Source organism: Ixodes scapularis, unplaced genomic scaffold (genome assembly GCF_016920785.2).
Source record: "Ixodes scapularis isolate PalLabHiFi unplaced genomic scaffold, ASM1692078v2 PGA_scaffold6__148_contigs__length_123643588, whole genome shotgun sequence".
Classification (NCBI taxonomy): domain Eukaryota; kingdom Metazoa; phylum Arthropoda; class Arachnida; order Ixodida; family Ixodidae; genus Ixodes; species Ixodes scapularis.
Genome location: NW_024609881.1, coordinates 4,958,677 through 4,973,229, shown reverse-complemented (window position 1 = coordinate 4,973,229; position 14,553 = coordinate 4,958,677). Strand labels below are relative to the sequence as shown.

Below are 14,553 nucleotides of genomic sequence, written 5' to 3'. Positions count from 1 at the left end.
ATAGAATGCATTTAGGAGATAAGCGTAACCGTCACCCATTCTCGCTTTGTCCCCCTCTCTTTTTTACTATTTGCAGGTTGAAACGTTTTAATTTTTTTTTTTCGTCGCCCATATTGGATATTCCTAGTTGGCGGTCGGGGGCGAGAGCAAGCGGAAAAGGTCTATAAAGTAAAACAGATATTCAACTTTACTTAGTGTTCAAACAACCAATTGAATATAATAAAAACAAATACTTATTTATTGACGTTCTTACATTATTTACATGATGCTCCATCACGTGATTGCGATTAAATATCAGTTTCAAATCCAACCGGGTCTTCTGCTACGGGGTAACCAGTATTTGTAAACTCAAATATACACGCTTATTTATAGAAACGGCCGCTTATAGCACTGTGATGCATAATTCACTCTTATGATAGAAGAATGATGAGTAAAAAGGAAATATTGTCACGGGTGGTGACCAAAAGAAAACAGGAAATAAACAGGGAGAAATAAACGTTTAATGTGGCGAACTTGTGCCGAAAAATAAAAGAGTACAAAAGATAATAATAGAGCGTCGCGGGCGTCGAATTCGGCGTGGCAGCAGAGTCGAACGCTGGGGCGAGACTGGCTCCGGCTGGCCCGCGGAGCTGCTTTTGTACACACGTTGGCTTCTGGAGCATTCGACGTAGAAGGTTCGAAGCGTAGAACGTTCTGACCTCGAATCAACTAGACGGTTCTCGATTTCACCAGAACATCACATTACAGAGTTAACAAAAATGCATAGTCGCGGCCAGGAATCGAACCCTGGCCCTTCGCGTGGGAGGCAAGCGCGATAACCGTTAGGCTACGGCCGCGCTGCCTACTTGGCGCGCGGCATTACTCCCCCCTTAAAAAGTGCATCGCCCCGATGCATCCCAAAACAAAACAAAGCACACAAAAAGAACGGCAAACTAAAGAGTCACTTGAAACACAAAAGATCCACAGTCCTATCGAGCGTAGTACGGCTTCAGGCGCACGACGTGGACGACTTCAGGTCGTGGTGGGCAGGCGTGATGATGTTCTTGTTCCGTCGGGCATCACCTCGTAGTTCAGCTCGCCGAGGCGACGAAGTACCTTGTATGGTCCAAAGTACCGTTTCAGCAGTTTCTCACTGAGGCCGCGGCGACGGATGGGCGTCCACACCCACACCCTGTCTCCGGGCTGGAAGTGAACGACCCTGCGACGAAGGTTGTAGCGGCCAGCGTCGACGCGTTGCTGGTCTTGAATCATGAGTCGGGCGAGCTGGCAGACTTCTTCGGCGCGTTGAGCAACCGCCTGGGCGTCGTCGCTCTCATTGTCAGATGGCTCATGGGGCAGCATTGCGTCCAGCATGGTCGTTACCTTCCGACCATGTACCAGCTGGAAAGGGGTGAATCCAGTGGTCTCCTGAACCGCCGTATTGTATGCGAACGTCACGTAGGGCAACACCTCGTCCCACGTCTTGTGCTCTACGTCGACGTACATAGAGATCATATCGGCGATTGTCTTGTTGAGTCGCTCGGTCAGCCCGTTGGTCTGCGGGTGGTATGCAGTGGTTCGACGATGGCCGGTGCCACTGAGACGAAGGATCTCTTGCGTCAGCTGGGCCATGAACGAAGATCCGCGATCTGTAATCAGAACTTCGGGAGCGCCGTGCCGGAGGACGATGGACTCGATGAAAAACTTGGCCACTTCCACAGCAGTCCCTGAAGGAGGAGCTTTCGTTTCGGCGTACCGCGTGAGATAATCTGTGGCGACGATGATCCAGCGGTTCCCCGACGTCGAAGGCGGAAAAGGACCAAGTAGATCTATTCCGATCTGCTGGAAGGGTGTAGTTGGAGGAGAAATGGGCTGCAGAAGTCCGGCCGGCCTCGTCGGCGGTTTCTTGCGTCGCTGGCACTCGTGGCATGATCGTGTGTATAGGTGGACGGTCTTGGGGAGCTTCGGCCAGTAATACTTTTCACGAATACGGGCCAGTGTCCGGCTGTAACCAATGTGTCCGGATGTCGGGTCGTCGTGGCAGGCTTGGAAGATCTCTTCTCGAAGGTCACCAGGGATTACCAGCAACCACGGTGTGTTGTTGTCGCCGAAGTTCTCTTTGTAGAGTACACCTTGTCGGATGGCGAAGGTCGACAGTACTCGTGAGAAGACACGTGGCACGGTACTCCTGCCCCCTTCCAGGTGCTCGATTAATGCGCGCAGTTCAGGATCGTCCCGTTGACGTCGTGCCATATCGTCGGTGTTCACTGCTCCTAGGAAGCACTCGTCGTCATTGTCGTCGCTGCAGCCGGAAGGGGTTTCGACGGGGGCTCTGGACAGGCAGTAGGCGTCGCTGTGCTTGCGGCCTGACTTATAGACCACTGTCATGTTGAACTCTTGTAGTCGAAGACTCTATCGAGCGAGGCGTCCTGACGGGTCCTTCAGGTTCGCAAGCCAGCAGAGCGAGTGGTGGTCCGTGACTACGCGGAACGGGCTCCCGTACAAGTACGGACGAAACTTCGTTATTGCCCAGACGACCGCAAGGCATTCTTTCTCAGTCGTGGAGTAATTTTTCTCCGCCTTGGACAATGTCCGACTTGCGTAGGCGATGACTCGCTCGATGCCTTCTTGCACTTGGACTAGTACTGCGCCCAGTCCCGCGTTACTTGCGTCCGTGTGAATTTCTGTTTCCGCATCCTGGTCGAAATGTCCAAGCACAGGAGGAGTCTGGAGTCGTTGTTTCAGTTCGTCGAATGCCTGCTGTTGCTCCTCGGCCCATTCGAACTTCTCGGCGTCCTTCGTGAGATTCGTAAGTGGTGCGGAAATCCTTGCGAAATCCCGAACGAAGCGTCGATAATAGGCACAAAGTCCAAGGAATCTTCGCACGGCCTTCTTATCTGTCGGCGCTGGAAATGCCGCGACGGCGCGAGTCTTCTCGGGGTCTGGGCGGACGCCTTTGTTACTAACCACGTGGCCAAGGAACTTCAGTTCGTCATAGGCGAACCGGCACTTTGACGGCTTGAGTGTGAGTCCGGCGGTCTGAATGGCTTGAAGAACAGCTCGGAGTCGTCTCAAGTGCTCGTCGAAGTCAGCTGAAAATACTACGACGTCGTCAAGGTAGACGAGACAACTCTGCCACTTCAGCCCTGCCAGTACGGTGTCCATGACACGCTGGAAAGTTGCTGGCGCCGTGCATAGTCCGAAGGGCATCACCTTGAACTCGTACAGTCCATCCGGCGTGACGAAGGCTGTCTTCTCTCGGTCCCGTTCGTCGACCTCGATTTGCCAGTAGCCGCTCTTCAGGTCCATCGATGAAAAGTATCGAGAGTGGCGCAGCCGGTCTAGAGTGTCGTCGATGCGGGGGAGTGGGTAGACGTCTTTCTTCGTAACCGTGTTGAGCTGCCGGTAGTCCACGCAGAACCGAAGAGTTCCGTCCTTCTTCTTAACCAGCACGACTGGAGAGGCCCATGGACTGCTTGAAGGTTGGATTATGTCGTCATTCAGCATCTCTTGAACTTGCTGATGGATCACCTCCCTTTCCTTAGCGGAGACTCTGTAGGGCGATCGATGCACAGGGCGCGCGTCGTCCTCGGTAACGATGCGGTGCTTGGCAACCGCGGTCTGGCGCACCTTCGACGACGTCGCAAAGCAGTCGCGGTATTCGGCGAGGAGGTTAACCAGCTGCCGCCGTTTAGGGTCCGGAAGCTTAGGGTCAATGTCGAGCTGCGCTGGAGACGTACTGTCTTGCTGGGGCGGCGAGGATTCGTCAGTAATCGCGGTGATTTCGGCGGAGTTTCGGAGTTTCTCGACGTGGCCCACGGCTGCACCTTTCGTGAGGTGTTGCGTTTCATTTCGGAAGTTCGTCACGAGGGCCACAGTCCGCCCATCCTGAAGTTTAGCTACTCCCCTTGCGACGCCTATGCCTCTTCCCAGGAGCAATTGGAGGCTTCCCTCGAGAAGAACTTCGCCACAGGAAGCTTCATCGATCCCGACAAGTACGAAAACACTCGACCGCGGTGGTAGGTTTACGTGGTTTGCGAGGACTCGGACCGTGGGTGACGTCGCTTGGGGTTCCTCCGCTGGTGGAGCAGGTTTTCGTAGCGTCAGCCGGTTTGTTCTGAGGTCGATGACGGCGCCATACTCGCGGAGAAAGTCCATTCCAAGGATAACGTCTTTCGAACAGTCTTGCAGAACGACGAACTTGACAGGGCACGTTTCACCGTGGATCTCGACGCGAGCAGTGCATCTTCCGACTGGTGTGATGAGATGTCCTCCGGCGGTTCGTATTTGGGGTCCTTCCCACGGCGTCATGACTTTTCGAAGGCGGCGGGAGAGCCTCCCACTCAGTACTGAGTAGTCTGCTCCGGTGTCCACGAGTGCCGATTCGTCGAGGCCGTCGATCACAACGTTCAGGTTGTTGGACACCGATGCAGGAGCGTCGTTGTGATGCGTGGGGTCGGGAGAGCGGGAGCGCTCCGTCGTTCTTGGAGGCTCTTTACGTCGGTTGTCTTCGGCAACTCCACCTCCAGGGGTTGGCGCGCCTAGTTTCCCCGGTGAGGAGCGAGGGGTGACAGGCTTTCACGTCGGGGTCGGTGCATCGGCGAAGCTGGACGTCGGGGCGATGGCGACCGGAACTCTCGGCGGGACGCAGGCTCGGGGGACTGGGGTCGTCGCAGGTACTCTTCGATCTCCCGAGGGCGTTCACCATACCGGGGGCGCGGGGCGTTTGGGTGGAATCCGCGCAGCCCGAGTCGTCGGTATGGGCATCGGCGGTACACATGGTCGGCTTCCCCGCAGTGGTAGCAGAGCGGGCGTCGGTCGGCCGTTCGCCACACATCGGTCTTCCGGGGTACACGGGGCTCCTGGCTGGCGTACTGGGGCTGGTCGTCGCGGCGTCGGTCGTGCTGCGGCGCAGGAGACTGGCGTCGGGGCGGCGCGACATAGGCGCGAGGAGGAGGCGGTGGCCGTCGGGCCACTGCGGCGTAGGTCACGGTGGGCTCCTCGGGTGCAGCTACGTTGGCAGGAGCCTCCAGTTGAATTGCCCGCTGAACCTCGTCGCGGACAACTTCGGCTATTGACACAGAAGCCGGCTGGTGGGTAGCAGGCAGGAGCTTCTTAATTTCCTCCCGGACGACGTCTCGGATGATCTCGCGAATGCTCGAGATGCTGGAGCCAAGGTCGCCAGCGGACGGCGGAACCGCGCTGACGCCGGGTAGCCTCTGGTAGTGGCTGGCTCGGGCTTGCAGTGCACGCTCAATGTTCGTCGCCTCGGTTACAAATTCTTGAATCGTCGTCGGTGGGTTGCGTACGAGGCCACCGAAAATGTCGTCCTTCACGCCGCGCATCAGGATACGCAGCTTCTTTTCCTCGGTGGACTGAGGGTCGGCGCGGCTGCTCAGGCGGAGGACGTCTTCAACGAAGCTGGTTACCGTTTCGTTGGGCCCTTGAGTTCGTACTTGAAGGAGGTCTTCCGCTCGCTGTCGTCGTGTCTGGTTCGTGAATGTCTCCTTCAGGCCAGCGATACAGGTGTCCCACGACGTAAGCGACGCTTCGTGGTTCTCGAACCACTGCCTCGCGGTACCCTCCAAGGAGAAGTAGAGTTTTTGGAGGCGCTGCTCAGTGGTCCATCCATTATGGCGTGCTACACGTTCGTAGTGCAGGAGCCAGTCCTCTACGTCTTCGTGGGTCTCGCCATGGAAGGTCGTCGGGGTTCGTTGGGCAACAGGCAGGTAGACGACGGCGGCGGCGGTCGGGGACTGCGATTGCTGGCCGTCCATCGTCGGCCTCGTAGGCTGCCTGGTCCTGGGTGGCAGAAGCCCGTATTCCGGGTGTAGACCTTGGGTGCGGCGACTGGTCCGAGTTTCAGGTTCCGCGTTGAGTGGTCTTGTGACAGGGCTTGGAATCGGGCTTGCACTGCGGGCCCTGGGAGGGGAACGCTGTACGGGCATGCGGTACCCCGCACCTCCACCAAAATGTCACGGGTGGTGACCAAAAGAAAACAGGAAATAAACAGGGAGAAATAAACGTTTAATGTGGCGAACTTGTGCCGAAAAATAAAAGAGTACAAAAGATAATAATAGAGCGTCGCGGGCGTCGAATTCGGCGTGGCAGCAGAGTCGAACGCTGAAACGAGACTGGCTCCGGCTGGCCCGCGGAGCTGCTTTTGTACACACGTTGGCTTCTGGAGCATTCGACGTAGAAGGTTCGAAGCGTAGAACGTTCTGACCTCGAATCAACTAGACGGTTCTCGATTTCACCAGAACATCACATTACAGAGTTAACAAAAATGCATAGTCATGGCCAGGAATCGAACCCTGGCCCTTCGCGTGGGAGGCAAGCGCGATAACCGTTAGGCTACGGCCGCGCTGCCTACTTTGCGCGCGGCAATATACGTGAACCTGATGGGGTGTGCCGGGGCCAGCCTATAGATGGCGCCATTAAGTTTGTCGCCAAACAAAAAAAGAGGCGAATATTTGGCTTGTCGTTTTCCAGCGCTCAAATCCTCTGGATCAGATCTGCGAGATCCGGGAGCCTCTCCAGGTCCGAGCCAGAGGAAGGGCGCGCCAACCGAATGCTCGAATGCCCACACGGACGCGAATACCGTGAGAAACTTTCGCAAATTCTCGACTGCCATAGCGCAGGTTATTACAGTCAAGAGGTCTGATAAAAATTTTTAGCCGATGGACCCGTTTGAGGTGTCCGATAAAAATGTTTCAGCCAATGGACTCCTTCGAAAATTGCGCCCTCTTACGGTCATTCTAAAAACTGCATAATAGCTTGTGCTACGGACACCATGAAAATGGCAAGTCTATCCACTGTATATAGTCTCTTGGAAGTGAGCATTATATCAGTTATAGACTTGCCAGCTTGTTGGTGTTTTTTTTACGTACGCCATAGTGCAGTATTTACAGATAGACCGTAAGAGGACGTCCATTCAGCACCCCGGCACGTCGCACCACCGCATGTCCGTCGTGCGTCTGCCTTCCCGCACGAAAAACGACACTTCAATGCGGACGCTGTACGCACCTACTGCAGGGTGTAGGGGGTAGAGTGGACGGTGCGCCCCGAACTTAACGCCGCCACGAGATGGTCCGGTTTCTTCACTTTTTGAGCTACTCCTGAGCTTAGCAGTCGAACTAGTTGGTAAAGATTTGCCTTTCCGATGGAAAGCCAAGCAGGGAAAGGTATTCCAGCAGCTGCAGTGATCAATTTATATTTGGGTAGCATGCAATAGATCAATATTTGCGAAACCGAGTGGCGGCGTTAAGTTTGAGGGCAACTGTTCATCTGCCGGATAGAATGGTGCGTAAATGAGAAGATGCGTGAGCGTGACCTTTCATCGCGTTCAACAACAGGAGGACACCTGCCTCTTTATTGCAGAGATTGAATCTTTGCCACCCTAACTTTCAAAATACCACTACCGTGGGGAGGAGCCGTGAAACATTTTCGAGGAAAGTTCTTGAAGCGCATGCTATGAAGGAAGAGGGCGCCGAAGGCTGCGTTAGCCAGCCATCAATTCTTCTGCATCATAAAGAGATTGATTTTGTTGACACGCGGTGATGGGTGACGTCATTGGGTGATTCAGCGTGTTTTTTATCACTTTTTGTTTGTTATAGATACTTTTGAATAAATGTTCAGTTGAAAGTAAGCGCTCGTCCTGTTCGCCTTCCTTTCTTTTTTTTTTTTCTTTTTTTCTGTTTTTGTTCTTCTTTATTGTTTGCGTTTTTCATTTTAGAAGCGTTCGAGCCGGCGTGAACGTACATTCGAACAGCCCCACAATTCCTCCCGTTGCAAGGTCTCCTGAAATTTTTCGGGAAAGTCTATTCATGCAGAACTGCATTCCAATTACTGAGGCTAACTAAGATTTCGCGAACGTTTAAGGTGAAGCCAGGGCCTCAGCATAGTATAGGCGGTGCCAGAGTTAGCAAGCTGGCAAAAGCTTTCGCAAACAGAAACAAGAAAGAAAAGATATCAGAAACGCTTTCAGTTGACCAGCTGCAAAATGTTATGCAAAGAAAAGCTAAGAGAGAGAAAGAAAAGGAGATGAGTGGGTGCGTCCTGGTCAGGGCGCCCAGCTTTGATTTGAAGAACAGTGGGTAGACGCAAAAGGTAGCTGCCTTTGTTTCTCCCTGGGCGTGTTCCAAAATTTACTCGATCCTACTCCAGGGTAAGGGTTTTGTACCTTGGCGTTCTGAAACCTACCCGCGTCTAGCGTTTTTCAATCTGTGTTTTCACGTGACACGACCCGCCGGGGTAAGTCAGATTCATTTGGGTAAGATTTGGAACACAGCCCCTCTGTCTCCCTCCAATCAGTTCGAACAGAGCACATTCTGCTCTTTGAAGAGAACCTGGTGTCCGAGCGCCGAACGCCAGATTCTGCGTGAAGGACATACGACGCTCTTGTCCGCTCTGATTTGTCAGGTTCCAACGTCTATGAAACGCTTTATTTATGACACCCGTAAATCATGTTCGCTCCTTCCAACCGCCGGAACCAACAATCTCGCGCTGGTTCTTCTTCTTCCTCTACTCGGCGACTGTGCATGGCAACGGTCGCCGAGTCTCATCGTACAAACCCATACCTTACAATCACCCCCCCCCCCTTAGAATAAATGTTCAGCCGGTCTTCACGAAACTTCAGCAACTGGTCAGCATGTGCCAGTCCTGCTTGTCTTCCAGTGTTGCGGTCCTTCAAGCGGTAGTCGTTCAACCCCACTTTCCCCACTACCAGGAATGGCCCAGAGCGTCTCAGAGTATGCGGGTCACGGAGCACGAGGTCACCGATCCTAAAGTTGCACTGTCGTTGATTTCCGTTGTAATAGTGGCGCTGCTGCTTTTGGGCTGTTCTCTGGTTCTGTAGCGCAAACTCGTGTCGGTCTTGCAGCCTAGACGTCACCTCTGCCACGAAGCCCGGGGCTATGCTATACTCCGATCCTTCACCAAACTGGACGAGTCGCTGACGTCGTCGTTCCACTTTGGAAAATCAAATCCCGGGCCCCTTGGTTTGAACGTTGAGGAGGAGGTACGTATTGGAGACGTCGACACACGCCCACCATTAATCTATCTGTAGCGTCGGCGAGTTCCTTGAGTGTGGCGAACTTCCTTCCTTCAACGAGATCTCGGAACTGCGGGTACGTCTGTCGGAGTACCCTCTCCACCTTCTGCTTAACTGTCACAGGCTCGCCGATCCTGTCGGAGTAACGGCTGATGACATATATGAACTGCTTCAAGTTTTCCTAGCAGTGTTGAGTTCGTTTCCGCAGCTCCTCTTTCAGTCGCTTCTTCTTCTCAACTGGCGCAAACTGACTCTGGAACGCGGTGACGAAGCTGCCCCAGTTCGTAAAGTTCCCCGCGAAGCGAAACCACAGCTTGGCATTTCCGTCGAGAGGCGCGGTAACAACACGGCTAGTGCGATCCTCTGGTTTGACACCGTGGATAAGGCAGCAACTCTCGAGCTTATTTATGAATTCTTCTGGTGACAGTAGATCTCCAAAGTCAGAGAACCTGGGAGGCTGGGAGGAGATCTACAGGGCATGCATGGGATCTTGATCGGGCGCTCCGTTGGTCGCAATGACTGCTGGCGTTACCAACGGAGAGGGCAACAAGGGCTGCAAGGGCTGAGATAACAAGGGCCGCAGGGACTGAGGCAGCTCAGGGTCGAGCTCACCTTCTGTAAGCTCGATAAGCGCTGCAATCAAGAGCTCGCGAATGTGGGCGACGATCTTTTCCAGACGGAGCGCTGAACCACTCGTTTGCTGCATCATCGCACGGAAAAAGCGGCGGCACGAAAAGCAGTGGATGAGGCATCTCAAATTCCGGAGGAGCACCCAATGGTCAGGTTCCAACGTCTATGAAACACTTTATTTATGACACCCGTAAATCATGTCCTCATTCTACCGCCGGAAGCAAGAACCTCGCGCTGCTTCTACTTCTTCCTACGCTCAACGGCTGTACATAGCAACGCTCGCCGATTCTCATCGGGCAAACCCATACCTAACAGAGTGGAGGGAACTAGTGGCGTCTACCCACTAATCTTTCCAATCTGAGCTTATTGCTCTGACGTGATCACACGCTCCCCTCTCCTTTATATTAAAAACAACAAAAAAAGGAGGATAAGCAGGAAAGAAAGACAAGGAGACGCTTATGTTTGAATTCAATATGGTGGACGTCCTTTAGGCTGGCGGCTATATGTAGGCAGTACGCGCGGCACAGAAAAGTGTGAGCATAACGTTCTCTCAATTTCTGGTGACATCGAATGCCACAGTCAATATTGTGGGTTGAATTTATGCACGCAATATTGCATGGTGGGTCGGGCACTTATTTTCTGTCGCTTGTTTTCACGCAGCAGGTCTTTCAGTTTGAAGTCCTCGACTGGGGTGGGGCAACTGCGACGTTGTTTTGTTTAATGCACCGCGACGCAACGCACAATGAAATCAAATCACGAAGCCAATACGCATGACTTGCCGAAGACCGGATGTCTAGTACAGCCTCGTTCCACTAAAAGGACCCAACACTGTTCACATTCCCACCCAAAACCTCTCGTTATCAGCGGTTTTTTTTTTTTTTTTTATGCTATCACGATTTGGACACAAAGGACGTTTGTTAGTAAGAAATTGCTGTAGACTTCGGGCTAAAGATAACTAATTCTATTCTACTGATTGATTGAAAATAAAAATATCGTATTCAGACTTGTGTGATACTCATTATAACATAATAAAATTACCTGTAATCGATTAGCTTTCGAGGTAAATATGTAATCATTTGAATAGATTTATTAGGCAGTAATCACAAAAGTAATCTGATTAGTAATAATTGAAAACGAGCATTTCGTGAATAGATACGAGTGCTTGAAAGGATGAAATAAGAAAGATGTTCTGTTTCCATTCCCATCTTCGATGTTTTAGTCTTTCAATTATTCGTAATTCGATTAGTTTTGGATGTATTAAAACTTACTTGTAACCGGTACTGTTTTCACCTCCCCTTGATGAGGCGGAATATTCGTTTATACCTCAAAATGAAGTCTGCGCTGTCACATTACGCAATGCAAGCATGGCGCTTTGCATTGCGCAATGCCACAGCGCAGACTTCATTTTGAGGTGTAAACGGATGTACCGCTCCATCATTCCGCTGAGCTGATCTTGTACATCACAGAAATTGGCTCTTTGAGTTATTTGCGAATAAGTAGGCACGCAGGCATTTCTTAGAGTGTATAATTAAATACTTTTACTAAGAGTAACTAATTGCAATAGACCACTATTTTAGGTACGCGTACAGGAGCTGATCGCACTCTTGAAGATTATCCGCTAAAATGATTGCAACAGACGCCCTAGTGCCCGTGTCCCACTAGAGCGACAGACAGAGACAAAAGACAGCGACAAGCCTCAAACCCATGCAGCATGCTCGCGATGGTACCTTTGGCAGGCGTTTAGTCGTTCGGTGGTCGTGAAGTAAGCACGAGCGATTGCAAGCCTGCCAAAGCCACCCTCGCGTGCTTGATGCTCGTGTTTGAGCATAGCCTCCTTTATTCTCCAAAGCCTCTCAAATCGCGAAAGACTCTGGTTTGCGGCTTGTCATTGTCTTTTGTTTCTGTATGTCGCTCTAGTTGGACACGGGCATTACGCACACATTTCTTCGATAAATATTGGGCTTAGGTGGCAGCCGGCTCATATAGAAATATTTTTTTTTTCATATATTTTCACCCAGCTAACATCATATGCTCAAAACTTTGCATTTTATCTCCACCGCTAGCGTCACATTCTGCCCGAGTTTCAGGTTCCTGCGCTGCGTAGTTTATTCGCAGGCGAGTCAAGAAATCGTGTCTCGTTTTCTAGATGGAAGCATGGGAAAATGTCCGTCGTGCGCACCAGTCGGTAGCCGTCCCTGCAGACGGCCCTGAAGAAGCCCAGCAAGCAAGCGACGGCCGTCGAGGCGTCCGCGCTGTCCGTCACCAGGCGCACGCAGGACGGCTCCAGCTGACCGAGCGGAGGGAACACGTACACCATCTGGCGAGGCTGGCTTGCGGCGGCCGCCATGAGCGGGAACAGCATCGGGGGCGGAGGAGGGGTGGGCACCGGGGGTCCGGGGAAGCATCGCACTGCGCATGAGCAGACAAGACCCGGAGGAACAGTCCGCGCCATCGTCTTGTGACTGCCCGTTCACACACTCGCGTTTCACTACGACCGACTCACAGCGGGCGCTATGCGAGCACGCGGCGACAACCCGAGGGGCCGCCTCTTTGCCGCGTCCTCTCGTCGATAGTCGATGTGTTTGGAACGTGTCGGGGGCTCACTAACAATGGCGTAATGCGCAGACCTTGTATTCTGCACATGATTTCACCTTAGGTCCGAACGCAGCCGATACTACCAGCTATTAGGCCCAGTGACTTGGGCTTTTAACTCCGTTTGGTTGGTCCAGTAAGCTCCTATCGTCGGTTGCGTCATTAACAGCTAAAATCAGGTGTAGAAAATAAAGTCCGCGCATTGCGCCTTCAAGCTGTTGAGATTAAAATTTTCGAAGGAGCAGAATTGGATGCTATCCAATTCCGTTCCTTCAAAAATTTCTTACCTCAACGGTTTGAAGACCTAATGCGATGCAAAAACGTGAATGCGGAGAATTTTAGGGTGCAAGGATCCGTTTTACGTCATCATTAGCCCGATAAGTCCGAGGGGTTTAGGCCTAGTTAGGCTTTACACAAGTACGTCTCGCCGGTCCGAAAGGGTCCGGCAAGAGAGAAGGAGCTCAGCCTGACGTTAGGTTTTAGCTAGAAGACCAGTCTTTACTTCAGCCAGGTGACGTCGACGTCGATAAGGGTGTATGATCCCGCTGCGATGCAGTACAGCTCCATTGAGTCTTCGCAGTAGCAGCAGCGGCTTGAGGAAAAAAAGAGGCAGTCCAAAGATCAAAATGACCAGTCGAGCGACATTGCCTGGCTCGGAGCCTACCATAAGGACATCAACCCGCTGCAGCGGAAACAGCAAACCCCCACCGGGTTAGGCGCGAGAAGCCGCCGGCGCCCAAAGCTACTCCACGATTGCCCAGCCTACGGGACTACAAATAAAAGGTCGTCATGAAACCTAGAAAATCGCTAACCCTAAGGAACCACGAGAACGAGCTGGGAAGACCACCCTCGGGGCCCTGCGCACGTCACCACAATATACAGTTCAGTTCGGGCTACTCTACAATCGGAACATCCTCATCGAGGGCACAAACAACAGGATAACGCCTTGGCCATCGAAGACGTCAAACAATGACGTATTTCCGGGGAGAACATGGACGTCGAGGTGTAGCTCACGCAGCCTACAGAGACCACCTGCAGAGGTATCATCCACGAAATCAAGCCCCAATTCAATAAATAGGAAATTACCAAGCACGCTTACGGGTGGGGCTATAGAATTCTAGTGGCGAGGAGGTGGGTAAAACCAACTCAGCCATGATCAAAAACGCCGGGACCAAGGTTCCATATACGGTCACCTTCGAGACAATACAGAAGAGGTGTTACATCTACAAGAGGACCAGGGCAGCGTGCCTGAATTCCGGAATGATTGGACAAAGAGTCGACGTGTGCCCAAACACACAAGGGTACGCGTGCTTGCTCTGTGGCACGCCTAACCCAGCGGAAAATCCCCCCTGTACATCACCCTGTGCGCTGTGTAAAGGCTCGCACAAAACGTAAAGCAAGGAATGTGAACTGAAGTTCTACAAGTCAGAGAAGACGACCGCGCCGCCGAAGCGGGAGAGCCGTCAGGGTCGCTAAACTCGTCAAGCACAACTTTGTGCCCGAAGTTTGCGGAGCGCGCTAATTGGACTCTCGCGACGCTGACGTCGCGCCGAGCGAGGTGTCAATCATTCGAACGCTCATTTTTTTTAGAGAGGCAGAACGTTGCAAAGTTCATCGAGGCGCGCGTGCAGCGCGTGAGGGGCGCGAGGAGCCCGCTGATTGAACGGCTTCGCCGATGACGAAGCGCCCGTTTGTCCCTACATCCCTACAGCGCGAAACACATGTACGACGAAACCGTCCGATCCGACGTCCGACCGCGCAATACGACGGTCGGAGGCGAGGGTTTTCAACGCTCTCCGATGCTACGAAAACCCTCTCCCCCCAAGGTCATTGCGGCAGTCCGCACGTCGGATCGGAAGGTTTCGTCGTACATGTGTTTCGCGCTTACGGCAAGCTAAAATTAAGGCTTCGCAGATGTTCCCTAGGAGACCGGCTAAAGTCTCCAAATCCCTCCAAAGTTTGTGTTAAAAAGGAACCTCATTTGTCGAGGTTGTCGCTGACGTCAAAGTGACGTTTCCGAACTTTGCGAGAGCCGTGGTTTGAGCTCGAGATCTTCGCTTCGGATCGAGGCGAAGTTAAACTTTGTCAACATGGCGGTGCCGTACGCTGCGGCCGAGCTTATCTTCCGCCACCGTCGGCGTCGCTACCGAGACCACCGGGGACGCCTTTCAACTCCCCGACGACGACTTTCGGCGACAGTGCCGGCTATCGAAAGCCGTTGTGCGTTGACTCTGCGACGAACTTCGTTCGGCGCCCGGACTTTGAGGCGGCGGACAATCGCGTCTACCATGACCGTGCAA

At 52.8% G+C, this 14,553-nt stretch overlaps 1 pseudogene; it reads right to left on the bottom strand.

Moving 5' to 3' along the window:
* The window catches only part of LOC121046549, a 73,510-nt pseudogene extending 61,397 nt beyond the window's left edge, over positions 1-12,113 (bottom strand).
* Between the last annotated feature and the right edge of the window lie 2,440 nt (positions 12,114-14,553).